Source organism: Marmota monax, unplaced genomic scaffold, assembly GCF_021218885.2.
Source record: "Marmota monax isolate L192 unplaced genomic scaffold, Marmota_monax_Labrador192_F-V1.1 WCK01_AAM20220418_F8-fsc00144, whole genome shotgun sequence".
Taxonomy (NCBI): Eukaryota; Metazoa; Chordata; class Mammalia; order Rodentia; family Sciuridae; genus Marmota; species Marmota monax.
The window spans coordinates 574,590-602,500 of NW_026694618.1; positions in this window are offsets into that span (position 1 = coordinate 574,590).

Consider the following 27,911-nt stretch of genomic DNA (forward strand, 5'->3'; position numbering starts at 1 on the left):
TTTTCTCTACCCTAGAAGAAGCTACAAATTTTCATAAAAAGTTCCATGTCAATGCTAATACTTTACAAAAGTGTTTTAAAATAACTAAGGAACAAGCTAGACAAATAATAAAACAATGTCAAAATTGTGTGACCTTTTTACCACAAGTTAATCCTGGAGTCAATCCTAGAGGATTGATACCTAACCATATTTGGCAGATGGACATCACACACTTGCCAGAATTTGGAAAATTAAAATATTTGCATGTTACAGTTGATACTTCTTCTGGATTTTTGATGGGCTCCCTTCATGCCAGAGAAAAAACTAAAGATGTTATAGCTCATTGCTTACAAAATTTTGCTACTGTGGGTGTTCCAAAACAGTTAAAAACAGATAATGCCCCTGGTTATACTTCTACCTCTTTTAAACAATTTTGCTCATCATTTGGCATTACTCATATAACAGGAATCCCATACAATCCACAGGGACAAGGCATAGTTGAAAGAGCTCATCAAACTATTAAAATGTACTTATTAAAGCAAAAAGAAGGAATTGGGAAGGGGTATATATTCCCCAAAGATAAACTTAAAATAACCCTTTTTACTCTAAACTTTTTAAATTTGGATTCATCAGGGCTTAGTGATGCGGAAAGGCATATGTGTCCAAAAAATGTACATAAGCCCAAAGTACTTTGGAAGGATATTCTAACAGGACAATGGAAAGGTCCTGACCCAGTAATTGTCTGGAGTCGGGGGTCTGTTTGTGTGTTTCCACAGGGAGAACAGCAGCAGATTTGGATTCCAGAAAGATTAACTAAAGTGATTTCTACAGACCAAAAAGAAGATGATTTGGCTCAAATCCATAACAACTGATATCCAAAACTCCAGTTTGGCTCTTCTTACATCTGCGACAGAACCAGGATGCTTTTTTCAATATCTATTTTATTTTTGCCCTTTCCCACATCATGAAGTTCTATTTTGTTTTTGAGCTCATACAGACCTAGGTTAATGTTTTGCTGATCAGTTCTATTTTATTGACTATAGAGTTTTTAAACATTGCAATGAAGATTTCACCTGTAAAAAGTTATAAGGCCTTTACTATTATGTTATGTGTTATATGTATTATGTTATGTGTGCACACTTGTGTTTTGTGTTATATGTTTGAATGTACGTATGTCCATATATCATATATGATGAGCGCTCATGAAAAAATGGATGCAAATATTTTTTTTTTTATTCACGTGATTTAAATGGTTTAATTTAAATTGGTAAACAGCTGTTGAGGATTGTTTTAATATGTGAACAAAAAAGGAGGTTAACAGATCTTTTTGTTTACTTTCACCTTTCCTTTTCATTATATTTAATAATTCTGTTCAAGATAATGTAAATTGTTAAGAAAATTGTTTTCTTTTAGTGCCTTCTGGAATGTTACGTAATTTTTTCTTTAGCCATTATTGCCAGAATTCCTATCTTCATCCCAGTGCCGGTGAAGACAAAGATAAAACCAATCTACAGCTTCTGCAATAGCCATCACTGAACTGCTTGCAGAACTTGCCTGGACTATGTATCACTTGTATGCATTGTGAACTCACCTGTATGCATTGGGAACTATCTGTTGGTTCAGTGACTTGTGGTAGTGTTGGGGTATTTTTGATGATGATGTCATCGGTGGTACAATTTTTCCAAAAGGAGCCCTCAATTGTCTTGGTGTATCTTCCTCCCTTCTGCTTGTCATGATCGTTCAGCTAAAATTTGGGGGCCAACAGAGGTGAGGCAAAGAACCTCACCCCCCGCGCTGGTACAAAGACCTATCCACAGGTGTGGCTGTATACTGGACTGGTAGTCCGTGATGGGTAAGATCCAATTGCAATGGTACTAACCTAAGACAGGAGGCTGACGCCTTGAGGTCAGCTCATCCGACAACGGGTAAGGACCATATGTACTATTGGACAGCCTAAGGCAGGCACGGTCCCTAAGCCACATGCTTGTTGTTTAAACAGAGAGGGGGAGATGTTGAGAGCCACAGCCGAAGGGGCCCCAGCAAACTTTCAGACTGCCAGCTAATGATTGGCTCACAGCGGCCCCAGCAACTTCTAGCTGATTGGCTCCTCTACAGTGATGCTCATTGAGCTGTTTCCCCACCCTTTCAGACTGCCAGCTGATGATTGGCTCACAGCGGCCCCAGCAACTTCTAGCTGATTGGTTCCTCTGTGGTGATGCTCATTGGGCTGTTTCCCCGCCCTTTCAGACTACAGAGCTGCTCATTGGGGGACATTTTTGGCTCCGCCCACATGACCCAGCCAATCGGCCTCAAGAGCAGGAGGAGTGGGGGAGGTTGAGAGGCTTGTGGGAAGCTGGTGGTGGCAGTTGGGCTGTGAGGGTTTTTCCTGAGGAGCTGTTTTGTTTGGCGTGTGTGGTTCTAAAAATAAAGTTTGTTGAAGATATAGAATTATTAGTTCTTAGGAAGTATGAAAGAGGAATCTAAAGAAGTTGGTTAGTAGCACAAGAAAAGAGGGAAAATGATTTGGGGGAGAAAAATAAGTGGGAAGACAATAGAGGCTACAAAAAACAAACAACCTAAATATTAAGTAAAAATAAAAATGTAAAAAAAGATAAAAGATAAAAAGAATATTCAACACAACTGTAATATACTATTCAGATATTCCAGTCCTCAGTAGCCCAATTCATGAAAAGTACTTGGTTTCATAGATGTTGGGGATGTGAAGGCAGGAGAAGAGAGAGGGAGAGAAAAGAGGGGAAAAAAAAAAAACAATCCCAAGGGAAGATATAAGCATTGTTTTTGTTGGAGATCAGCATTGTCCTGCTTCCCTTCTCATCCAGTAGGTGGGATTGTCTGTTATGTGCTGGTATCTGCACCCTCAGGATAGTGAAGGTTATTAGGGTGGGAGGGTTGGTATTGGGAACTGAGAGTCTGGAAGTGGGGTATAGCACTTGCCAGTCCCTGATGGGAGAATACACCCCAAGGATCTCCTCTGGGGCCCGCTCATGTGATGTGGGCACCTGGTCTTATCTCCTTCTATCGCCTATAGACCTCACAATTTCTGGTCTCTAATTTAGTCTCTAAACTGTATCTCACCCCCCTCCTTTTCTACTTCCCAGTCAGGAACCCCTCTCTCCAGAGGTTTGTTTGCTGCACTCTGGGGTCTGCACATCTGCTGAAGAGAGCTGTTTTGTATTGGGAAGTTCAGGACCAGGTTTTGAGAGTTATAAACCAGCCTCCTCAGGGCACTGTGCCAAGTGAGTGGCTGCAGGAGAGAGGGGAAAGTTGAGGACTATAGGTACCTTGATAGAGCTTCTAAGCCTCAGCCAGTGTCCCAGGCTAGGAGTTGCTCCAATTAAAATGGTGACAAAGGTGTCCCAAGATGGAGGCAGCTGTTTTCAGCAAACAGGTGTTGGGTAAGGTAGAGCTGGATGGTGGCACTGTAGGGCCTGTTCAGAGATGAAGCTCTATGGCATGCAGTGTTGTGGCTGGCAGCTGTCTCCAGACTCTATGTGGTTTCTCCAGGTTCAGGCTACCGCATGTAGAGGACTATGGCTGTGGTTGCAGTTTCCCAAGATGGAGACAACTGGTAGGCCCCACATTGGTAGATGGAGGTCCACATGGAAGTGGTAGCCAAGTTTCCTGTGTGTCTGCTGATGCTGGTGGTCCTGTTCAGGCATGGCAGCTGGAGGTCCTGTGTTGACTAGTGGCCAGGAGTCCTTCATTGATGCTGAAACCTGGAGACCTGCATACACATGGAAGTTGTGATTCCTACATGAAAGTAGCTGTTATGGGTCCTCTAATACCTCACAGAGAAACAGTATCCCCACTACTTGAATTCCAGGTCACAGAGCAACACAGAATGCAGCCTCTCTCTAGTCTGACATCTTGGATCCTATGAATGATTTTTGATGTCCTGGAGCTTACACAAAAACATGTGTAATATGATTTGAAATATAATAAGTAATAATTTTAAAAATAACAACACTATGCTAAGCTAGTGAGTAGTCGAACACATACTAATTAAACCGTTTTGTCAGGGAAGATCACTAGATCTCTTTCTATGAGGATCATTTGAACTGAGATGTAAGGACAGGACATAGACAGCCATGATCATGCACATATCAGAGACAGACAAAAAAATCAGCAAGTAAGAATTTCTTAGGTCAAAACTGTTTAATATAAATAAGAACAGAAAATAGAATAGAGAGCAAATAAAATAAATAAGTTAATCAAGGCAAAGAAAGAGGTGATGATAAATCATGAAAGGCAATGAAAAATGTTTGACTTGTATTTAAATACAGTGGGAAAGTACCAGGAAAAAAATTGGCAAAGGAGCATTATTATGCAATTATATTTTCCATGTATGTTTTTGGCTGCTATATGGCAAATGGCTTAAAAGAATTAAAAATGGAAAAGAGTCAAATTCAAAGGATACTGCAAGATAGAGCTTATCCAAACTCTCCAATTTGGCCATAAAAATGTATATATTATATTGAGCCGTGGGATAAAATGTAGATGCATGAACAGAGGCAAATTTTTGTCATATTGAGTATTGGAAAAAGGAAAAATTCAAATGTGATCTCCAAATTTATACCTGAGCAACCAAATAGATACTGGTGGTAGTTCAAGAAATGGATAAAAAGAGAAAAGATTAGTTTGGTAGATGAAAATCAGTTCTTTTCTTTGACAATATTAAATTTGAGATTTCTAAATAGGTCTGACTATTTATCTTGGGGTCCCAGTTTAAACTGAAAATGAAGAGTCCTGCTTTATAAATCATCAATAATTTCAAAATAGTTAGAGCTGAGCATTAAACTAAGTATGAGACCAATCTAAACGCAAGGTGCTGGTGACTGCATACCTAAAAGGATCACATAGCTGCCCATTAGACAGCTAAGGGGAGATTTTCAACAGAGTTGGTTGTATGTGCTGGGCTCCAGTAAGACATCACAGAGTAAGTCCCCCAATTTGAGGTAGCTACAGTTTTTGACAACATCTGAAGATGAAATTAAGGTTAAACTATAGTGCTGATAAAGTTTAATTGTAACAATGAAGGAAGCCCGTGAGACAGTGGAATATTTTTTGATAAGAATAGAAAAATATTATACAACATAATTTATGGAAGAAAAATGTATGCAAAAGACATTGAGAGGGTGATATAATTGCAAATATAAAGACAAGAGAGTTTTCATAGTACTGTATCTAAGTATTAAAAAAAAAAGGAAAGCCAAATCATTGGCTGAAAGTGTACATGTACTTAAGAGTATTTGAATGTGTAAGTAGTTTGTAAGAATAAGGCAGATGGAAATTTAATGATTTAGAAGAATGTCTGAAGTGATCACTTTTATAAGTGAAAAAGCAAACTCACAGAAATTTAATGAGCACATAGGACACTACTGGGTGCCCATTTGAAATTTATGCTATATTTTAAAATGAGACTAGTTAGCACACTTATAGTTTTTGTCTGGATTATTGCAGCTTCACAGGTGCCAACAACATGGAGAGGCATTCAGGAAATTTTAGAGGGGAAGAGCAAGGCCAAAGGATTAAGGTTAGATTCAATGACATCTTCATTATGGGCAAAGGAAATGTAGCTATGTAAGAAGGGATGCACCATAAGAGTGAGGACTGGAATCATAAAATAGTGGCTACAATCCTTGCATCAGAGATTATAATGAAGAATTTGGGCAATGGAATTTCTATAAGAGAGAAAGGAGAAATAATTTAGAAAAGGCCATTAATACCACATAAAACTTAATGGCAGCACACTCAAGAAGGCACATTGGAAGTTTTGCAAGGACATATTGGTGCTGAAAATTGGGCCTAATTAGTGTTTATTCAGAGCCTTAAGACTACTGAAGATGATGACAATGATGATAGTGATGGTGATTGTTGACCTGGGCAATTGGGAATTCTGATGGCATCTGATTTTAACAGAGTCCTAACACAGAGACCAAGTCTTTGGGTCTACTACAAGGTTACTGAAGATAAATTCAAGCTAAAGGTATTTGGGTGATTGGCTACAGACTTTTCTTGAACACATTGGGCCTGAAAACTCAATGGAGCTTTGATGATTATCAATAAACAAAATATCATAAGACCTCTTATTAAAGTGATGCTTGCTTTTCTGGATTTGGAAATCTATGAGCTTAAACCTCGAGTTCACAGCAAAAAAGTAGGAAACTGTCTACTTGCGAATACTTTTGTTTTCCAACAGAATTGGGAGAAAGGGATGAAATGAGACACTCCCATGGATTCCAGAAGGTTCATCTGAGTGTAAAAGTGCTGCAGTGACTGAATGTGTTTTATATACCGTCGCATTTTAAGATCTTGGGAGCATTACAAGTAAATGATTTAACTACTTTCAGCTGTCCTGTAAGTTGTTCATAATCACTGATTCTGCTTTTCAGATGAGCATAATAAAGTGCTCAATATAGCTCTTTCAACGGCAACAGCAGTGCTGACTCTTCAGTATGAGACACTCAGTCACACAGGATATCTCCACATCCAAGCGAAGCAAAAAAAAAAAAAAAAAAAGGAATAAAAGGCCATGCAGCAGCGATCTGGTATGTCTTTGGTTTCATTTTTTGTTAGCTGAAGGAGCTGAGTCTTTGAAAACTTAGACACGTTTAATCAAATTTCTTCTTGCATCCACGAATTCTGACCTCAGTAATTCTGGAGAAATTATTGTTTTTCAATTTGGCAGTGTGTTTTCATAGATCTGATTTGTAAATCAGTTCCGATAGTTTCAGATTAAAATGTTGTGCCAACTGATAAATTAATTTACCAGTACATTATCTGGACCTCCATCAATGAACTAATGTAGCTCTGCTTGATGGTAAGAATATCTGGGTCCTTGTTTTCTTTTGATCACTGACTAGGTACTCTTCCCTAAAGAAGATGTAGATGACAGCAAGGCCTATCACAGGTCAAGAACCAAATCCTCTCACACAGTCAATGGATGTCCACTGGACTTTTGTGCAATTACTTTTCTTTTCTGGGATTTGCTCTTAACATCAGTCAATTCATATATATTGCTAATGCTATTGCTCTAGACTTTTCCCCCTAACTCCTCTAGACAGAGAAGTTATACAACCGAAGGAAGAACACTACACTATAGATATCCATGAGAGTTGCAACAAGGGTAGGTTCTTGTCTAAACAGACTTAGAAAAGGAGATAATGCTCATTTCCTGTAAGTGCCAATATCTCTTCACAGTAGGAATCGTGACAGAAATCCCATTATGATTAAGATATTTTGTCATAGAAAGTCAGAAATGAGTTTGGCTTATTTAGCTTAACATAATGGTCTCAAGTTCCATCCATTTTCCTGAAGATGTCATAATTTCATTTTTCTTTATGGTTCAATAATACTCCATCGTGGTGTGTGAGTGTGTGTGTGTGTGTGTGTGTGTATCACATTTCCTTTATTCATTGGCTGATGGACATGTAGGGTGGTTCCATGTGAATTGTGAATTGTACTGCTATTAAACATGGGTGTGAATGTATCACTGTAGTATGATGACTTTAATTCTTTAAGATAAATAACAAAGAGTGGTATAGCTCAGTCATATGGTGGTTCCAATGCCTAGTCTTTTGAGGAACCTCCATGTTGAATTCCATTGTGGTTATAATAATTTACAATCACACAAACAGTGTAAAAATGTTCCTTTTTCTCTGCATCCTGTAAAGCATTTATTATTGTTTATATTCTTGATGACTGCTATTCTGACTGGTATGAGACAAAATCTTAGTGTAGTTTGATATGTATTTCCCTAATTACTGATAATGTTGAGCCTTTCTTTTCGTTGGCCAAATACATTTCTTCTTTGTGAGAAGCCTCTGTTTATTTGCCCATTCATATGTTTTTTCTCATATGAGAGAAGGTAGAAAGAAAAAAGGAAAAGAAGTAGGGGTTGGGGATCTCATAAAAATCGAAGGGAGATTAAGTAGAGAACAGGGATCGGGAGGGAGCAGATGGGTGCTAGGGAGTGATACTGGCCAAAATATATTGCTATATTGTGTGCAATTAGATATGTAACAACAAATCCCATCATTATGCATAATTATAATGCACCAAAAAACATGAAATCAAAAATTTTTCATCTATATTATAGTATGTGTCAGAATTTTATTCTGTATTACAGATGAATAATATACAACTGTATGCCTATAGCATATTTCACTTAACTGATCATCTATTGATGAATACATGAAGATGGTTGCCAAATTTTCGCTATTGTGACTGATGCTTCCGTAAATACAGATATAAAAGTATCAAAAAAAAGTCATAAATGATTTTTCATTTGAAGATCTGTTCTTTTTTTATGCATTTGTGAATAATGAGTGATTGTAGAAATAAAGAGCATTCATTTTTTTTTCTTTGCATGTGCATTAGGTACATATTAAATATTTTGGAGATTGCCTTTCTAATAATATGCAATAATAAACAGGTGGTTTATTATTACAAGCATATAATTTATAAGATTATATAATTTCTCGCACAAAATTGAAACATACCTATATCAATGTTTATGATTCAAATATCATAAGAATGATACATTAACACAAAAAATAAATCTCAAAAATTTTAACACTGAAAAATAACATAACACATGTTAATATTTAAAATTAATTCTGAAAATAAAATTTTAAAACAAAGCATTAATTACTCTACAGTAATAATCTTGATATTTATTTCATGGCAAATATTTCCCACCTAAAAAGAGTCATTGAATTTTGTGTTCATTCTGATGTAATTGCTAAGTGACTCTAAATTGTCTCAAATTAAGCACTAAGATATATATTGCTTCATAAGCTCATTTCTTTTTAAAAAAATGAATGAATTTTTTCTGTCTGCTTTGCTTTTGGTTTTATGATTGAAATTAATATAACTTTTTTTGAAATAAAAATGAAATTTTTATTTCATTTTCTTCAGGTCAGAGTATGTCATAAAAACTTCACATTGTTTTCTCTTTCGTTTTTTCTCTTGATGTGTTTGTAAAGAATTGCTAGCTTTGGCAATAGTCAGATACTAGAAAATAATAGCAAATATTATTACATTGGTTAGTATTTGAACACTGAAACATAAGAATTCTTTCAGAAAGGTTAATGGTACTACATGGACTCATGCATTAAAAATACATATTTAAAGACTTATTTTACTTCCAAAACTAATTTATAGGATTAATTTAAAGAACACTATATAAATTCTGTTACTGGGCTGGAGTTGTGGCTCAGCGGTAGAGTGTTTGCCTTGCACATTTGAGACCCTGGGTTCGATCCTCAGCACCACCAAAAAAAAAAAATTAATTAATTAAACAAAATAAAGATATTAATTAATAAATAAATAATTCTGTTACTTATTGTATTTGAAAGAACAAATCACTGTTCACAGCAGTCAGGGTCACAAATATTTGTGGTAACTCAACAGTCTCACTAGGGGTGATTGATTATATCTATTTCTTCTTTTCTTTTGTGTAACACCTTAACTTTAGACATTATGTTTTATGCTTTGTTTCTTATGTTTCTGTTCTTGATTTTGACTTGATGTCAATCAATTCCCTCAAACAAGCAGTATGATTTACTTGATTGTTAAATTTTAATTGGAATTTGGATTTTTTTTCTTCTCGTTCTCTCAGTTCCTTGACTGTTTTTTCTTGGATTCAACAAATACCTGAGGAATGTCAACAAAGAGATTTTTAATTGAAGAATACAAAATTTAAGCAGTATATACATTGCATTAAATACATGCAATGTTGTAATAATATATAATTTTCATTTCAAATTCCAATTTTTACTTTTCAATGAAATATGTTCAAGACTGGGGTGTTTTTGTTTCTGTTTCTGTTGAATTAGAAGTATCACATAGGAACTGGCATAACAAATTTCTTCAAATAATTTCAGTTGAATTCTGTAATCTTTTGGGATGACTTACTATGTATCCAAGACAATAAACCACTCTCCATCACCATTAGTACAAAATATAAGTATATAAAATATACTTACTATATCCACATTCAAAATCCATTGTTAGTAACTGTATGCTGTGCCCACTCTGCATAGGATTTTATATGTTGAATCCTTAACTCCTAATACAAGGAGTTAAGATTAGTTAATTCCTAATACTAGGAGATACAATATTTGGGAGATACATCAAAGTTAAAATAGGTCATAAGAGTGGGGCCCTTGCCATTGAATTGATGCCTTTATAAAAAGAAGAGAAATTAAGACATCTCTTTCTCTGCACACACCAAGGAAGGCCATATGAAGACATCACCAGGAAGAGGACCCTCACAGAACATTATACTTGCTCTTTGATCTTGGACTCTGTCCTCCCAAACTAGAAGAAATGCATTGCCGTTATAAGCAACTTGCCTGTCTGTACTTTATTGTAGCAGCCTGAACTGACTCAACAACTATAGTTTATCATCTATTTTTACTATCCCTTACAAAGAAAATTCACAGAATAGTTCTTATATTCAGTCTCCATGCCCTCACCTCATATATATATTTTTTAAAATTTCTTTATTATATTTAAAATAATATTATATGCTTCTTTAAAATATTGTGAGCAATTACAAAGTGTACAAAGAATGACCAACATCACAAATAATAAATAATCTTAAAGGAAGGTGTGCCTCCTAAGACATCTCACTAAAGTTTTTTTTGGTGAATGTATATATTTATACGTGTGTTTTGTTTTTCTCTTTTCCTTTCTCTTCACTTCCTCCCTTCCTCTTTCATTTTCTTCCCTCTTTCTTCATCATCTTTATCTCTGTCTCCTTCTTCCTTTTTTTTAAAGGTATTTTAAAATATGGAGAACATTCTGTTTTCATCTCTTCTTTAGGTTTCAACCTTAGTACCTGGAAGCTAATCTAAGAGAAACAGCATTTTACAATTACTTCTACTACCAACAGTAAGAAATGTGACAATTCTTTTCATTTAGTTCTTAACTGTTAATACCATAAGTAGGGACCAACTATCAGTATTTATATGTAAGTCCTGTTGGACTATTTTCATTAAAGTTCTTTTTTTTTGTTTATATTAGAAAATTAGATACATAGATTTTTATCTGAAATGTCAGAATAGTGAAATGCACCATTTATCAAATGGGGAAAGTAAAGATCTAGCACTCTGGGCTTTTTCGAGCCTCCTTTTATAGTTCTTCCATTGACTCCCCTGTGACCTTCAGCAAATGGAGCTTAGTTGAGCTGACTATAAAACCAGGATAGTCATAGTGACCTGTCTCTCAGTGGTGTTATAAGACTCAATAAATCAGAGCCTACAAAGTTCTTTAAGGTTTTCAGATGAATTGTACTATACAAGGGTGAAATGTCAGAGTAGAAAAACTGCTTGTACCATTTATACATCAATTATAGCCAAATGGGCACTACAAAATAGTATCACCCTACACCTTTACAAAATTATTCTCATTTTGTAAAAGAACATTTAGTCCAGCCACTGTAAAACAGAAGGCTTAATAAATCGTGTTAATCTCAGATAACTATTTTTACCTCAAGTATTTGATAAAAGTATGTTGCCCTGTTGTTGCTAATAACTAACATAAATAAACTCTTTTAAAACAAATTATGGATTAATAAGTGTATTTTATGTATTTGCATATTTCAGTGTCTTTGCTTACTTTTAAGATATGCTGTTTGAAGTTGATTAGCAGATATGTCATCTTTGCCAATTCAATATATAAGGAAGTTGGTGGTATATTTTAAATTATCTATATTCAGAGTTGAAAATTAATTTTGCTTTGATTTTTTTAAACATCTACTGATTAAACTTAAGCAGCTAAACATCTTAGGCATTTAACTTCAATGCTGTGTCCTCCCCTATCAGAGCAAAATTGGGCATTTTCCTATACACAATAGAGGAAAAAAAGCAATTACTATCAATCAGTGACTAAGCAACAGATTGGAGTATTTAGAAAGACTCATTCATACACAGATTTGCAGCAGTGTTCAGCTCCTCTGATTAGATTCCATAGATTTTAAATTGTAGCTAATTAGGCTGTCATAGGTTCATTAATGGCTCTACTGATTCAGCACTCCCTCACCTGCATGCATATTAAAGCTCATTAGCTCCCTTGTCTAAAATACCACCTGCATTAATTGCTGCCTATGCACCAGGACTCTTCAGAAGGCTCTTCTGACAATGATTCTACCTGCTTGTAGTGCCCCATGCCCCTGAAAGCTCTTCAGGAAAGCTCACACATAAAGTTCATGGTGCTGCACACGTGGTGAGACTGCAGCTGTTGTAAGGGCAGTCAAGCCTGTTTTACGCTGAACAGCAGGATATAAATAATTAGTGATGCCTGTGCTGTAGGGCTTAACACAGGGCCAGTGCATCCCATTCTAAGCTTCTACTAAAGCATCCCTCTCTACAAAATAAGCTCCCAAGTCATCTTTCTTTTGATTCTTGATTCTTTAAGCAGCTTCCACAAAATGCTAAGACTTAGCCAAAGGAAAAAGAACACTGTAGCTTTCTTTTAGTTCACGACTTCTGACCCTGCTGTATGTGAGATGAACCCCTCAATAAAACTATTGAAACCATGTTAGTTTCTTGGCGCCTGAATCAGTGACGGGCACTATTAACCAATTATGTCCTTCCATTTTTTAAAATAGCTTTCATCTCTAAAGTTAAAATATTTGTGTGTGTGTGTGGGGGGGGGTGTGAAAAGGATGTAGGATTTGGAATTCCAGACACTCATGAGAAATCCAGCTACTCATGAAAGAAGTCCTATAAGATGAGCTGGTGGAAATAGTAATGGTTTTATAGTTGGCTGATGGGAAAACTTATTTTACAACTTTTTTTTTGTTCTTTAATGTTTTCTCCTTAATGCTAAATCTGTTAATATCAGGCTGCTACTAATCGCCAGTTATGATTTCAGGAAGTATTTTTGTGTCTGTGAAATTGTTATTGTAGTGATTTTGGTGGGTGGTGTGGAGGATTGAACTCAGGGGCATTCCATCACTGAGCCACATCCATAGCCCTTCTCTGTATTTTATTTAGAGACAGTGTTTCACTGAGTTGCTTAGTGCCTCCCTTTTACTGAAGCTGACTTTGAACTTGCAATCTTCCTGTCTCAACCTCCCGAGCCTCTGCAATTATAGGCATATGCCACTGCATCTTGCTGTAGTGACTTTTGTATTTCAGCATTTTAAAATCAAGAGTATCAAATTAAAACTACGTTATGTATACATAAACATATTTATTCATATTTGTATTATGTATATTTATATATTGTTGAGAAGTATTTCACTTTTTACTAATTTAAGTTAGTAATCAAATTCAATATTTCATATAAACATATGAAGAATTACTCTTCCTTAAGACTTTTTTTTTGTACTATCTGTGTGTGCTCATTTACACTATGTTCTTATACAGAGCTCTAGATATAAGCAAGTTGGCCTAAACAGTGTTTAAGAGATATATTGTTAATTTGATATTTTAAAATTTTTATTATAATTACTACACATATGAATTATACAAATCAGTGAGTTTCACAGTGACATTTACCCACATGCATATTTTGTGGCTTTATCACATTCACCTTCCCTTCTATACTTTGTCCTCCCTTTTTTTCCCAGTCCCCAAGTCTGGTCCTTGAAAGTCATACTTTCAGGTCACTTTAAAAAAAAAATTATGCTTTAGTTTCCATGTGTGAAAAAACTTGCAATACTTGTCTTTCTATGTATGACTTATTTCTCTTAATATGATAATCTCCAATTCTGTCCATTTTCCTGCAAATGACATGATTTTAATCTTTTTTGCTTGCTGAATAATATTTCATTATTTATTATACCATGTTGTTAGCATCCATTCATCTGCAGATGTGTGCCTAGGTTGATTCCATGTCTTAGTAACTTTGAACACTGCTGCAATAAACATGGGTAGACAGGTATCAGTATCAAATATTGGCTTCAATTTTTAGGTGTATGCACACAAGAATGAATTAGTTGGATCACATGGTAGTTCTATTTTGAGATTTTTTTGAGGTGTCTCCAAATTGTGTTCCTTAGTGGTTATATTAACTTGCATTCCCACCAAGAGTGTATAAAGGATCTGTTTTCTTCATATCCTTACCAATATTTGTTATCTATTTACATATTCATTTTTATAATAGCCATTCTCATTTTGGTAACATGGAATCTCAATATAGTTTTTAGTTCCATTTTCCTGATAAGTAAAGCTATTGAGTATTTTTCACATATTTATTGATCATTTGTACCTCTTCTTTGTGAGAAATATCTCTTTAGGTCATTTGAACATTTTTACTGTATTACTTATTCTTTTGTTGTTTTTTTTTTTTTCATTTCTTTATTTATTCTTGATAGTAACCTTATGTCAGATGAATAGCAGGCAAAGATTTCTCCTAATCTGTAGGTTGTCTCTTCACTTTATTAATTGCTTTTTGCTAAGCAGAAACTTTTTTAATTTGGTGTAATCTCATCTTTTCATTCTTGCTTTTGTTTCCTGAGCTATTGAAGTTCTGTTCAGGAAATCCTTATCTGTGCCAATATCTTGGAGTGTTTCTCCTATGTGTCCTTCTAGTAGTTTCAGAATTTAATTCATTTTCTAGTTGGTTTTTCTATAGGGTTTGAAATAGGGGTGGTTTTCAAACTTCTGCACGTGGATATTCAGTTTTCCCAGGGAAATTTGTTGAAAAGGCTGTCTTTTCTCCAATGTATATTTTTGGCATCTTTGTTGAGACTCAATTGACCATAGATGCATGGGTATATTTCTGAGTGTTCTGTTTCCGTGGGCTCTCTGTCTCTTTTTATGTAAAATAATGGAGTGTTTTGGTTATTAAGCTTTGTGGTGTATTTTGCAATCAGATATTGTGATATCTCCAGTATTGCTTTTTTGCTCAAGTTTGTGTTTGCCATGTGAGGTCTTTGTGCTGCCCTAAGGATTTATTTTTCTAGTTCTTTGAAGAATATAATTGATATTTTATGGGGACTGTATTGAATTTTAGATCACTTTGAATAGAATGGATTTTTTTTACAAAATTTTAATTTTCACACTCCAAAAACATGGAGGGAACTTTCCAGTTTGTAGTGTCTTCTTGAATTTATTTCTTCAGTGTTTGCCACTTTTGTTGGAAAAGTTATTTACTTCCTTGGTTATATTTATTCCCAGATTTACTTTTTGTAGCTAATGTAAATGAGGTTTGTTTTCCTGATTAACTGGCACACACCTGTAATCCCAGCGGCTCAGGAGGCTGAGACAAAAGGATGGTGAGTTCAAAGCCAGCCTCAGCAAAAGTGAAGCACTAAGCAACTGAATGAGACTCTGTCTCTAAAGAGAATACAAAACAGGGCTGGGGATGTGGCTCAGTGGTTGAGTGCCCCTAAATGCAATCCTCAGTACAAAAAAATTATATATATATATATATATATATATACACACACACACACACACACACACACACACACACACAATCAGATCTTCTGAAAACAGGGATAATTTGATTTCTCTCTTTCCTATTTGTATCTCTTTTATAAATTCTCTTGCCTAACAGTTTTACTTAGATTTTTAAGTACTATATTAAGAGTGGTGAGAGTAGACACCTTTGTCTTGTTCTTCACCTTAGAGGAAATGCTTTCAGTTTATCCCCATTAAGTATGATGTTATCTAAGGATCTGACATATATAGCCTCTAAAATGTTGAGTTATGATCTCTCTATACCTAAACATTCATCATAAAGGGGTGTTAAATTTCATAAACGGTTTTATAAAAGCATCTGCTAAGTGATCATTTACCTTTTATTCCCCATTCTATTAATATGCCTTATTATGTGAGTTGATTTGTACTCGTGAACCATCCATGCATTCCAAGAATGAGACCCACTTGGTCATGGGGTATGATCTTTTCAATGTGATGTTGAATTCAATTTGTAAGTATATTGTAGAGGATTTTGGCAACTATGTGGATATCGTATATGTCTAGATACTGTGATATAGACAACAGTCAATAGTTTTCTTTATGGTAAGTCATATTCAGGCTTGAGAAGCATGGTGATACTGTCTTCATAGAACGACTTTGGAAGGGTTCTTTCCCTTTTGGGTTTATGGAATAATTTGAGTATCATTGCTATTCTTCTTTAAAAATCTCATAGAATCAGAATTAAATTCATCTGGACTTTGGCTTTCATTTATTGTGAGAGTTTTTATTACTTCTTCTCCCTCCAAATATTTATTATTTCATTAATTCTACTGCTATTGGATTTAGTTTGTTCTTTTTCTAAATTATCATGGTTCATCATTTGGTTATTGTATACAAAGTATATTCACACCAATTCATGTCTTCATACATGTACTTTGGATAATGAGGTCCATCACATTCCACCATCATTTCTAAACCCATGCACCCCCTTATCCTTCCACCCCATACCCTATTTAGAGCTCATCTATTCCTCCCATGCTCTCGCTCCCTACCCCTCTATGAATCAGCCTCCTTATATCAGAGAAAACATTTAGCATTTGTTTTCTTGGGATTGGCTAACTTCACTTAGCATTATCTTCTCTAACTCCATCCATTTACCTGCAAATGCCATGATTTTATTTTCTTTTATTGCTGGGTAATATTTCATTGTGTATATATGCCATATTTTTTTTTTATCCATTCATCTACTGAAGGGAATCTAGGTTGGATCCACAGTTTAGCTATTGTGAATTGTGCTGCTATAAACATTGATGTGGTTGTGTCCCTATAGTATGCTGTTTTTAAGTCCTTTGAGTATAAACTAAGTAGTGGGATAGCTGGTCAAAAGATGGTTCCTTTACCAATTTTCCAAGGAATCTCTGTACTGCTTTCCATATTGGCTGCACCAATTTGCAGTCCCACCAGCAGTGTATGAGTGTACCTTTTCCCCCACATCCTTGCCAATATTTATTGTTGTTTGTATTCAGCTGCCATTCTGACTAGAGTGAGATGAAATCTTAGAGTAGTTTTGATTTGCATTTCTCTAATTGCTAGCGATGATGAACATGTCCAATCAAAATCTGAATGACGTTCCTCATAGAAATAGAAAAAGCAGTCATGAAATTCATCTGGAAAAATAAGAGACCCAGAATAGCTAAAGCAATCCTTAGCAGGAAGAGTGAAGCAGGTGGCATCACTATAACTTAAACTATACTAGAGAGCAATAATAACAAAAACAGCATGGTATTGACACCAAAAAGAGACTGGTAGACCATTGATACAGAGGCTAACCCACAAAATTACAGTTATCTTATATTAGTAAAAGGGACCAAAAACATGCATTGGAAAAAAGATAGCCTCTTTAACAAATGGTGCTGGGAAAATTAGAAGTCCATATACAACAAAAAGAAATTAAACAACCTTCTTAATATTGATTTTGCTATATCTCGTAGGTTATATAGTATGTTGTGTTTTCATTTTTGTTTGTTTCTAAAAATTTTTAAATTTATATGCTAATTTCTTCAATGGCTCACTGTGTAATAGTATGTTGTCAAATCTCCATGTGCTTTTATAATTACTTTCTTTTGTTGTTGGTTTTTAATTTCAATCCACTGTAATCTCATAAGATACAAGAAACTAGTTCAACTTTTTAAATTTATTAAGACTAGCTTTATGTTCTAATATATGATCTATTTTAGAAAATGTTCTATATGCTAAAGAAAAGAAGGCATATTCTGCCAACAGTTAGAGACAGTATCCTCTGTCTGTTAAATATATTTGATCTGTAGTATAATTCACTTCTGATGTTTCTTTGTTAATTTTGTTTTCCTCTGGAGGACCTGTCTTTTGATGAGAGTGAAATATTGAAGTGACTTGTTATTATTGTATTTGGGCCTAATTTACCATTTATGTTTAGTACTAATTATCTTATAAAATTGAGTGTTCTGAAGTTCAGTGAATATAGATTTATAGTTATTTTATCTTCTTGATGAATTGTTCCATTGATCAATACATAGAGATCTTCTTTGTCTCTTAATGAGTTTGACTTAAAATCTATTTTGGCAAATATAATTATAGCTACTCCTGCTTCCTTTTGGGTTCCATTTCCTTGGAATAGCCAAATTCAAATAGTCTGTGTATATTTATGCAGGTGAGGTGAGTTTCTGGCATGCAACATATTGTTGTTGTTGTTGTTATTTTTAATGGAACCAGCCAGTCCACATCTTTTAATTGAATGATTAAGACAATTTTCATTCAGGGTTATTACTTACAGATTTGTAGATGTTCCTGTTATTTTGTAACTTTTTAATTTTTTTTTTTGTGTCTAGTTGTAGTTAGACACAATACCTTTACTTTATGTATTTTTATGTATTTCTGAGGATCAAACTCAGTGCCTTGCCCTACATGCTAGGGGAGCACTCTACTACTGAGCCACAACCCAGACCCCATTTTATAACTTTTTTTCAGTTTATTTTGAGTAGTCCATGTCCATTTCTTGTTATAATTAATCTTAGGTATTTAATGGGTTATGATATTGATAAACTTTGATTCATTCCTACTTCTGATTTGTGTGTGTACTCTTTTAATGATATTTATTCTTTCCCATGGCTTAATAATTTAGACAGACATTTTCCTCTTCTAGATAAGGATTCTCTTAAGTATGTTCTGAAATGCTTGTCTGATGGTCATAAATCCCTCAAATTTATCCTTATATTAGAGGGTGTATTTATAATTTTGTTCAGTAGAGTGATATTGGCTGGCAGTTTCTTCTTTCAGCACTTGAAATTCATCATTCCATACTCTCTTGGTCTTTAGATTCTTCTAAGAAATCTTTTGTTATTCTCATGTGTTTGGTTTTAAAATGTGACTTGACATTGCTCCCTTGAAGATTTTAATATTTTTTCTTTGTACTTTACATTTGAGTATTTAATTATGACTTGGAGAAGTTCTTTTTTGATCACATATCTTTGGTGTGCTAAATGCCTCCTATACCTGGATATCCATGTATTTCCCAATATATGGGAATTTTTTCTCTTATTTATCTGAATAATTTTTACATCCTTAGTATGCAGGTCTTTTCCATCCTTTATGCCCAATATGTGAACATAGCATGTTCTAGAGATCTTCTACGGTCTCTTCATTTTTATTTTTAGTTCTTTCTTATTTGTATAACTATTTAGGCAGAATTATTCTCAAGTTTTGATATTCTTTCTTCTTGATCTAGTATATTGCTGAAGCTTTCAAATGGGTTTTTCATCAAATGGATTTTTTTGTTACTGGTGGTGTTTTGTTTGTTTGTATTGAGAGGAGGTGTTTTGTTTTGTTTTTGTACTGGGGATTGAACCCAGGGTCACTGAGTCACTTAGCCACTGAGCCACATCCCCAGTCCTACTTTTTTGTATTTTATTTAGAGACAGGATTGCTAAGTTGCTAATGCTGGCTTTTAATTCACCATCCTCCTGCCTCAGTCTACTAAGCAGCTTGGATTGTTGGCATACTCCATCATGACCATAATTCTTAGTTTTTCCTTTAATTGTGCTTTTCATTTCCAAGATTTCATGTTGTTTCTTTTCAAACTCTTAATCTTTTTATTGAAATGCTCATTCATATTCTGCATTGAAATCTTCAGTTAGTTCCACTGTTTATTTGTATTCTCTTTAATTTCATTGAATTTCCATAAAATATTTCTTATGAATCTTTTATCTGGCTTTTCATCCATTTTGATTTCTTTGTTAACTATATAAACTTTGGGAAATGTCACCTTAACATTTTTTTTCATGTTTCTTGTGCTTCTATTTTGAAATTTGTGCAAATATTGAGCTGCAAATCCCTTTCACTTTCATCTGAGAGCCTTCTTAGTAAGCAACCTTTCCTCAGTGTGCCCTGGAATATCAGTTTGTTGTAAGTGTTAATTCCCATTGGACTTCAGAATGCAGTTTCATTGTGGCTTTTCTGGCTGTGATTAGTGAGGTTTGACATAATGTGTAATGTATCTGAGCTCAAGGGAAACACTTTATAAGTTGATTTCACTAAAAGTAGAGTCCCTCGGACAGTCAGGCTGGTGTGGTGTAAATGAGAATATGTGGGTTACTACAATGGGAATGGAAGCCCCATGTGGTCTTGGGGTTTCCTCAGGCTCTGTTGATGTTTATACTATGGTTACACTATTCGAAACAGTTCTGCTTTAGGCTGTTGCAGTTGTTATGATCCTGGAGCTTTCATACACTATTTAGACCCTGGATGCATCTCTAATTGTTTCTTGGAGAGAGGCAGGTGACAGGGTCAGAGACTCCCCTCTGTGGTACTCACCTGCAGTATTGGCAGCAATGTGCAATCTGATATGGTATGGAAGTAACTAATGCTGATGTCCCTCATGGGTGTGGTGCCCAACACTGTTGCTTTATTTTTCCCTGTTGTAACTAAGGAGGTGAGTGTCCAGGAATGGGACTCTAAACCCCCTTGCCAGGACTATTAGGAGTTGCATCATCTGCTGTGAGCTTTTATTTCCCTTGTTCTTTATGTATTATCTGCCAAGGTTTGAGAGGGACCAAGGTGTAATTCCTGTCAGCTGGGCTGACAATGTAGCTCAGCCATAGAGTACCTACCCAATGTGTTTGAAATGCCAGGCTTGATCCCCAGTGCGGCAATTAAAGAGAGAAGAGAGAGAAAAAAATAATAGTGTAGAGAAACAAATGAAAACAACAACAGAAGCACCATCAATGCCTAAAAGGAAAAGGGGAAAATAAGGTAGAATAAAATAAAAAGTTTAAAATAATAAAAATAACATTATTAAAAGAAAATAGTTGAAGGAGAAAAATGAAAAAAGGAGAAAGAATATATGATAAAGAAGAAAGAAAATATATTAAAGAGGAAAAAGAAGAGAAAAACCAACACAAACAACAAAATGGTTTTAATACAAATAAAAATTTTCTCTTTGCTGAGGTGCTTGAGGAAGAAGCAAGAATAAAGACTTTCAGCCTATGTTTATCAGATCTTCTTTTCTTGTCTTGTCAGACTATGCACCCCTGGGACAGAGCAAAAGAAGGGTGTTATTGACCCACCTTCCTCTTTTTTTGTGATTCTCCTCAGGTGAACCTGGAATGATTCATGGCTGCAGTCACTTGGAACACTTCACTATTACTTTGCGTGATGGGATGAGCTAGGATGAAACACAAAACTCCCTAAACACAAATTTGCTCCTGAAAATATTTGAACTTTATGCTCAGAAAACAGGATAGATGCCAACACCACAGCATGTCAAGGAGCCAACAAAGAATGCTACAGTCCCCAAAAATTATCTCTGGAACTTCTTTTGTCCTGTGCACTCATGGGCCTGGGCATAACACTGATTCTCCATCAGCCTGTCCAGAGGGGAGAGACGGGTTATGTAGACTCAAAGTTTCAAGGGTAGGGGGAAGAGTATTTGATATCAGCAGATTCTAAATAATCCACTGCTCATGATTCTGTTGTTCCCAGTGCTCCCTCCAACATGCCATCACACAGGGCTGCTCACTCCTTGCAGTCTGACAGCTGGCCTGGAGAACCACCAATTCCAAAAGGAAGTGCCTTCCAATCCCTTTAACATAACATGGTCTATTTTCCCACCAAAGTAGAGCTTCAGCAAGTTTGTGGTACAGCCTCTCCCTGGATGTGTTGATTGGCTAAACTGACTCTTGAGAACATTGCCAGTTGAACCACTGCAGTAATACTGCCACGGGTCCTAGAGACAGAGATATATGGAGACCTTTGATTCATAAAGCAATAACTCAGACAACAGGGAACTTCTCAAAATGGTTCCCAGTTGCAGCACTGTGAGAATATGCTGGGAAGTGCAGAATACTTTTTCAGGGCCTGTTCACCCTGCAATTCTCAGGACTATTGTGTATTTAACTTATATTTCTGCAGGGTGTTGAATCCTGTGCCAGTGGTGCTAATGGGAACTCCCCTTTCTCTTTTCCCAACTGATGGATTTAGCACTTCTCCTCCCTCACCCCTGAATGCAAGTGACTGGGGCTGGGATACTCTTTCACTTTCTATCCAACCATCTAATTGCCAGGTTTCTCCAAGTCTCTGCCTGTCCTCTATTGATCTCCAGCATTCTTCCACAGTCACCCAACTCAGTGAGAAGCTCTATTCCTGCTGTTTTAATTCTATCTGGTGGAGATGTAGGCAAGTGCTGGATGACTCTAATCTGTGACTCTAATATGCTCTTATGACTGTGTAACTTAAGAGAATTCATCCTTGAGAAAGGAAAACTAAGTATAAGAAAATGGACAAATAAATCCAAATCTATATCTAAAATTTTGTTAGATTTTTTAATACTATAGATAATTGTGCATATTTATTTTTAACATCCATGTTGTATATCATTTCAATTTCCTTCCATATTTAAATGTAACATGATTTTAATGAATGTGAAACAAAGCAAACAAAATTAATTGAAGTTTCATTATATGGACAAGCTATCTATAGAATAAAACCTACTAATACACTTTAGTTATTAAAGTACATTGCATGCTTCTGGCTATATTATTTCATATAATCAAATTAATTCAAAAACATGTTTGTTGGTTAAATAATTAATAACTTATTAGAATTTAATACTTATCAATGTTCCCAGGTGCCTCAGTGAATTTTTTTAGTTTGCTGTGGTGGCAATGTTTTAATATTTTATTAGCATAAGATTTTGCAAAAACCAAAAGTTATTCAATTATGCAAGGGGAAAGAACTCCACCAAGTTTATAAAATCCCATTTCCTGGTTTTAATCACGTCCCAGTCTAGATTGTCACTAAAATGGATGCCTAAATAATATATATAATCATTAATATTAATATTTTATAATGATATATTTTATTATTTTTCATTATATCTTATTTCATAAGAAAATACATATATACATGGTCATAATATACAGCATATATAGCATATATCACATACAATGTATAATTATATGTAAATGTATATTTGAATATATATTTTCAATTTATTGGAATTTTAAAGTTTTCCAATTACTTTTATTTTTGTCTTATCATAGTCAAAGAAAATGGTACCTGTACTGATTCCTTCATATATTTAACTTTTTTTTCTTTCTTTTTTTTTCTGGGGATTGAACCCAAGGACACTTGCCCACTGAGCCACATTGAAGGCCTTTTCATTTTTTATTTTGAGACAGTCTCTTATTAAGTTGCTTAGGCCTTGCTAAATTGCTGAGGCTGGCTTTGAACTTGCAATCCTCCTGCCTCAGGCTCCCAAATTACTGGAATTACAGAAATGCAACACCATACCTTCCTTATTTTATTTTTTAAAGTTCCTTTTCTGTTTTTTCTAATGCTGTCTTCAAGTTTACTAATCTGAAATATTTGATGATTCATTAATTCTACCTTGTTTATTTTAACCTCACACATTCTAGTTTTCATTTCTAGAAGTTTGATTTGAAAAATATTTTTATATTTCTCTGTTTGGCATTATGAAGTTTTAGAATACAATTATAATAGTAGTTTTGACTTTTTTTTTTTTTTTTTGGTACTGAGGGACACTTTACACTGAGCTCAGTCCCTAACCCTTTTTGTTTTTATTTTTTTTTATTTTGAGACAGTGTCTTAATAAATTGTTTAAGATCAGTATTGGTGAGGCTGGCCTGGAACATGCTATCCTCCTGCCTCAGCCTCCTAAATATTTGGGATTATAGCTATGTACCATTGCTCCCAGCCAGTTTTGACATTTTTCAAAAAAATTTAATCACAACATCTTTCATAAAATCTGTGTGTCCTATGCAGGTAATTTTTATCTTCAATCATATAGTCCCGCCTGTTTGCATGCCAGTAATATTTGAGTGGATGTCAAATATTAGAAATTTTACCTTTTTGAATCCTGGAATTTTCTTGTGCTTTTGCGGCATACAAAATTAAGTTATGAGAGCAGTTGTTCTTTTCCTATCTTCTTTTCATATGTGTTAGAAATGACTGAAAAATATTTAGTCAAGGCCTAATTATTCCCTATCACTTAAATGCAAGATTATTTTACATAATCTATCCACTGCTCTGTGATTCATGTTCTTTTCCTGTCAAACTGGTAGAGATAGGCACATCTGTGTGAGATCCAGCTACTCTTATTTCTGATCTTTTAAGATGGCTCTCTCCCTAGCTTTAGGTACCTCCTTCACATAAAACAATGATCCATGCATACTCTGCAGAACACTTACACTTGATGGAATATTCTGCAGATCTCCCAAGTTTTTCATGTAGTCCCTACCTCTCCTGGATTCTAAAATGTAAATGCCCCCTTGATGGCCTTGAACTCTCACCTACATCTCTGAGCTCAAAATTCACCAGGTTAAGGCATTGCCAGGCCTCCCCACACCAGCTCTATAGCTGGACAAGCTCTCATTTATTCAAAAGGAGCCACCAGAGGATTAACTTGTTTCTAATCTCCCAGTGTTCATTGCCATTTCATGCATGAAGTCAAGTGTATTGAAGGCCATTTTCCCATGCTTTCAAGTTTGGGATTGTTTCAAGTGACCAGGTAAATCTGGTACCTGTTTATTCTTTATAGGTGGAAGTAGAACACTGATATATGATGTTTGAGTGAATGAGAAATTAAGTACAGAGTAATTTGACTATTGTTTATTTGTGTATTTCATTTTATAATCCCTACTCATGGAAAGTGAAAAGCAGCTGTTTATTTTCCAGTAGCTTCTATATCAACAAAAACTCGCTTATACTAGAAATGACTGTTGTGTAAAAACACAAATCTGTTTCATATTTTGTTGTTGTTGTTGTCATTTTGTTTTCCCTCATACTGTCTAGTGCTCTCAGTGTCAGGATTTTCAATGACTATTGATTGTGTAGGTAATGGAAATGAACTACCTTCCTCGGTCAAAATATAAGGGTAAGCCATAGTGAAGAAGTAACCATCTTGTTTTGCAAATGTTTATTTATACTAGTAAGATTTTGTTATGTTCTGAAGTGAACACATCTTTTCAGAATTCTAAAATGTTGTAATTTTTTATGCAATTTTTTTAAATCTTGAAAAAATGTTCTATTATGATATTGTCAGATAATTAATGTGAAAAATAAAAGTGTTACCTTGTTGTGACCTGTCTAATGGAAAGCAGACAGGAGGAGCAGGGTCAAGAGAAAAATTTTTTATCAAACTACTACTTAAAGTACTTTACTGTGTGTTTTCTATTCTTTTCTGTCCACCAATATCTACCACAATAAAAAAAAAATATTACTTGTGCTGCCCAGGACATCTGCAGACTATAAAGTTCCAACTATCCAAGGCATAGATGAACATTTTTAAGATGTAGACCCTAGACTGTCATTTTGAATGAGAGTTGCAGTTGGTTGTAACACTACTTCAACAGACAACAAATTACAATGCTCATAGATCTGGGATTGTTGGCATTTTATTTCTTGCTTTTCTGTTCTACCTGAAAAGAAATTCAAGGAGATGACTAATACCAGAAGCACCAATATCTCTTTCAGGATTGGAGTTTAAACTTCCTCAAGTTTCTACTTTAGGAAAAGGTCATTAAATGTTAAAGCATCTGAGACTTATCTGAAAAGTGTGATTCAATTAGAGACATTTAATGACTACTTATGTGCCAGTCACTGCACTAGGCCCTAAGGATTCTGTCAGTAGTAGTACTGCTACTAGTTATATTTTGAATATATTTCTATGTTACTAGAATATATTTATAGAATAGATAATATATTACATATATATTATATATAGAATATATTTCTATGTTACTATTTCTTTATTACTATGTTACAACTATAGTATTAATAGATTAAACCTTATGAAATTGATTTAAAGAAAAATGACATTTTCTGACTATATATTATGGTCAGTATGATCATGGTATGAGGAGAAAAGCAGCATTTGAAGAAATGAATATTATACAGGGATAGGAGTATAGTAAAAACTTAAAATAAACATGCAAATGCTATGAAGACAAAGAGTTAATGTATTTGGAAAACTGGAGCCAGGAAAACTTTGTTGATGAAGCAAACACAGAAATTGGGTTTTTAGCTAAGGCCAGTGGTGAAAGCCTGTAATCCCAGCAGCTCAGGAGGCTGAGACAGGAGGTTTGCAAGTTCAAAAAAAGCTTCAGAACTTAGTGAGGCTCTGAGCAATTTAGTAAGATCCTGTGTCAAAATAAAAAATAAAAAGTGTTGGGGATGGGCTCAGTCATTGAGTATCCCTGGAATCCATCCCCGGTACCAATAAAATCTGAAAGCTACATGTATTCAATAGAAACCATACTTTGAATTTGAATTTGAGCCATTCCCTGGGCTATGCATATGGAGTACATTCCTATGTGGATGTGCAGTAGCAGTGAGCTAAACCTCCTAGTCAGTCACAATATGGTGAGTGTAAAAATTTATTAACCATCGTATGATGTATTGATTCACCGTGAGGTTCAGAAGTTAGGTGTATGAAATGAACTTTCAACAGGATATATTAAACTTCTAATTAATTTATTAGGATGTAAACCCATTTTAAGTTTAGGAGCAAATATTGATGTAATTTTGAAATAATGATTCTTAAATATACAGTAATGTGTGTGGATCATTTATGTTAGTCCTTCTCAGGGAATAATGCTTGATATGTAACAGTGGGTAGTTGTGTATGAGATCAAAGGAAAAACTATGAAAAGTTAGCATGAACTTCATTACTTCTTTGTCTAATCCACTCATTTACTTATTTTTTCATAATATTTGGTGTCACCTAGAATATAAATATTATGATGATTCTGCATTAAATCATAAGTTATTAATTCATGGAGATTGGGTCAACTACCTAATACCCACCTTACAATCAGGAATTTAAATATTAATCAAAATTGCACTCTACTTCACTCCAATGTTAAGCCTATAGACCTGTTCAGTATGCATTTGTTTTTCACCACTGGTGAGTCTATTAAGAAAAAAATGTTCCAATTACAGTAACTTCTAAAGATGCTACACAAATGAGGCCCTTGTGTCAACATCTGTGTTTGGTGGGGGAAAGGGATTTGGTTTTATGAATCTAATATTAAGCTTCACTGAAATTTTATAATACCCCTTTATAATGAGTACCTTAGCTAGGCAAAAGAATCCCAGATTCATAGGAGCAGTGATTAGATTATAACAGTTTAATACAAAAATACTTGGTGTATGATTTCTGGATACTCTCTCCTTTTATTAAAAACTCTGTATGTAAGTAAACATTTAATAATGACTGATTTAGCATCAAAATACTGTGGTTTGATAACACCTATTATATCATTTTTAATCAAGTGATCTGGGTCTCTATTTTCACACTTACATACTCACTAAGATACCTGTGACTATAGGTCCTCAAATGAAAAAAGTGCTTAACTATATCAGCAGAGACAATTTTTCAAATATAATTTAGTGTTACTTGGGAATAATAAGGATAATAATGTTCTTTACATATTGTCTGCATTTCCTTTTGTGAATATCTGAGAATAAAATATCAAAATGCATCACTAAATTTTCTTATCAGAATATTCCAACTAATATGCCTAATACATATATTTCCACCAAAAAAAGTCCATAAGTGAGAATGTTGCAAAATGACAATGAATTTTTTTATTGATTTTATTTTTACTTGTCCTTTTAAGTTCAACAAAGTACAACTGTTTAGATTCTAAAACTAAAATTGATTATTTCAACTAAAATTGACATTTTCAACACTTAAAATTGTCTTAAAAAATCTAGTAGCAAAAATGTCTGTACTAGGTCAAGTGCCATGGTACACACCTATAATCCCAGCAACTGGGGACACTGAGGTAGGAGGATCATGCATTCAAAGTCAACCTCAGCAAAAGTGAAGCACTAAGAAACTCAGTGAGACCCTGTCTCTAACTAAAATATAAAATAGGGCTGTGGATGTGGCTCTATGGTTGAGTACCCCTGAGTTCAATCACTAGTTCTTCCCAACCCCCCCCCAAAAAATGTGTCTGTACTAGTTAGTAATCA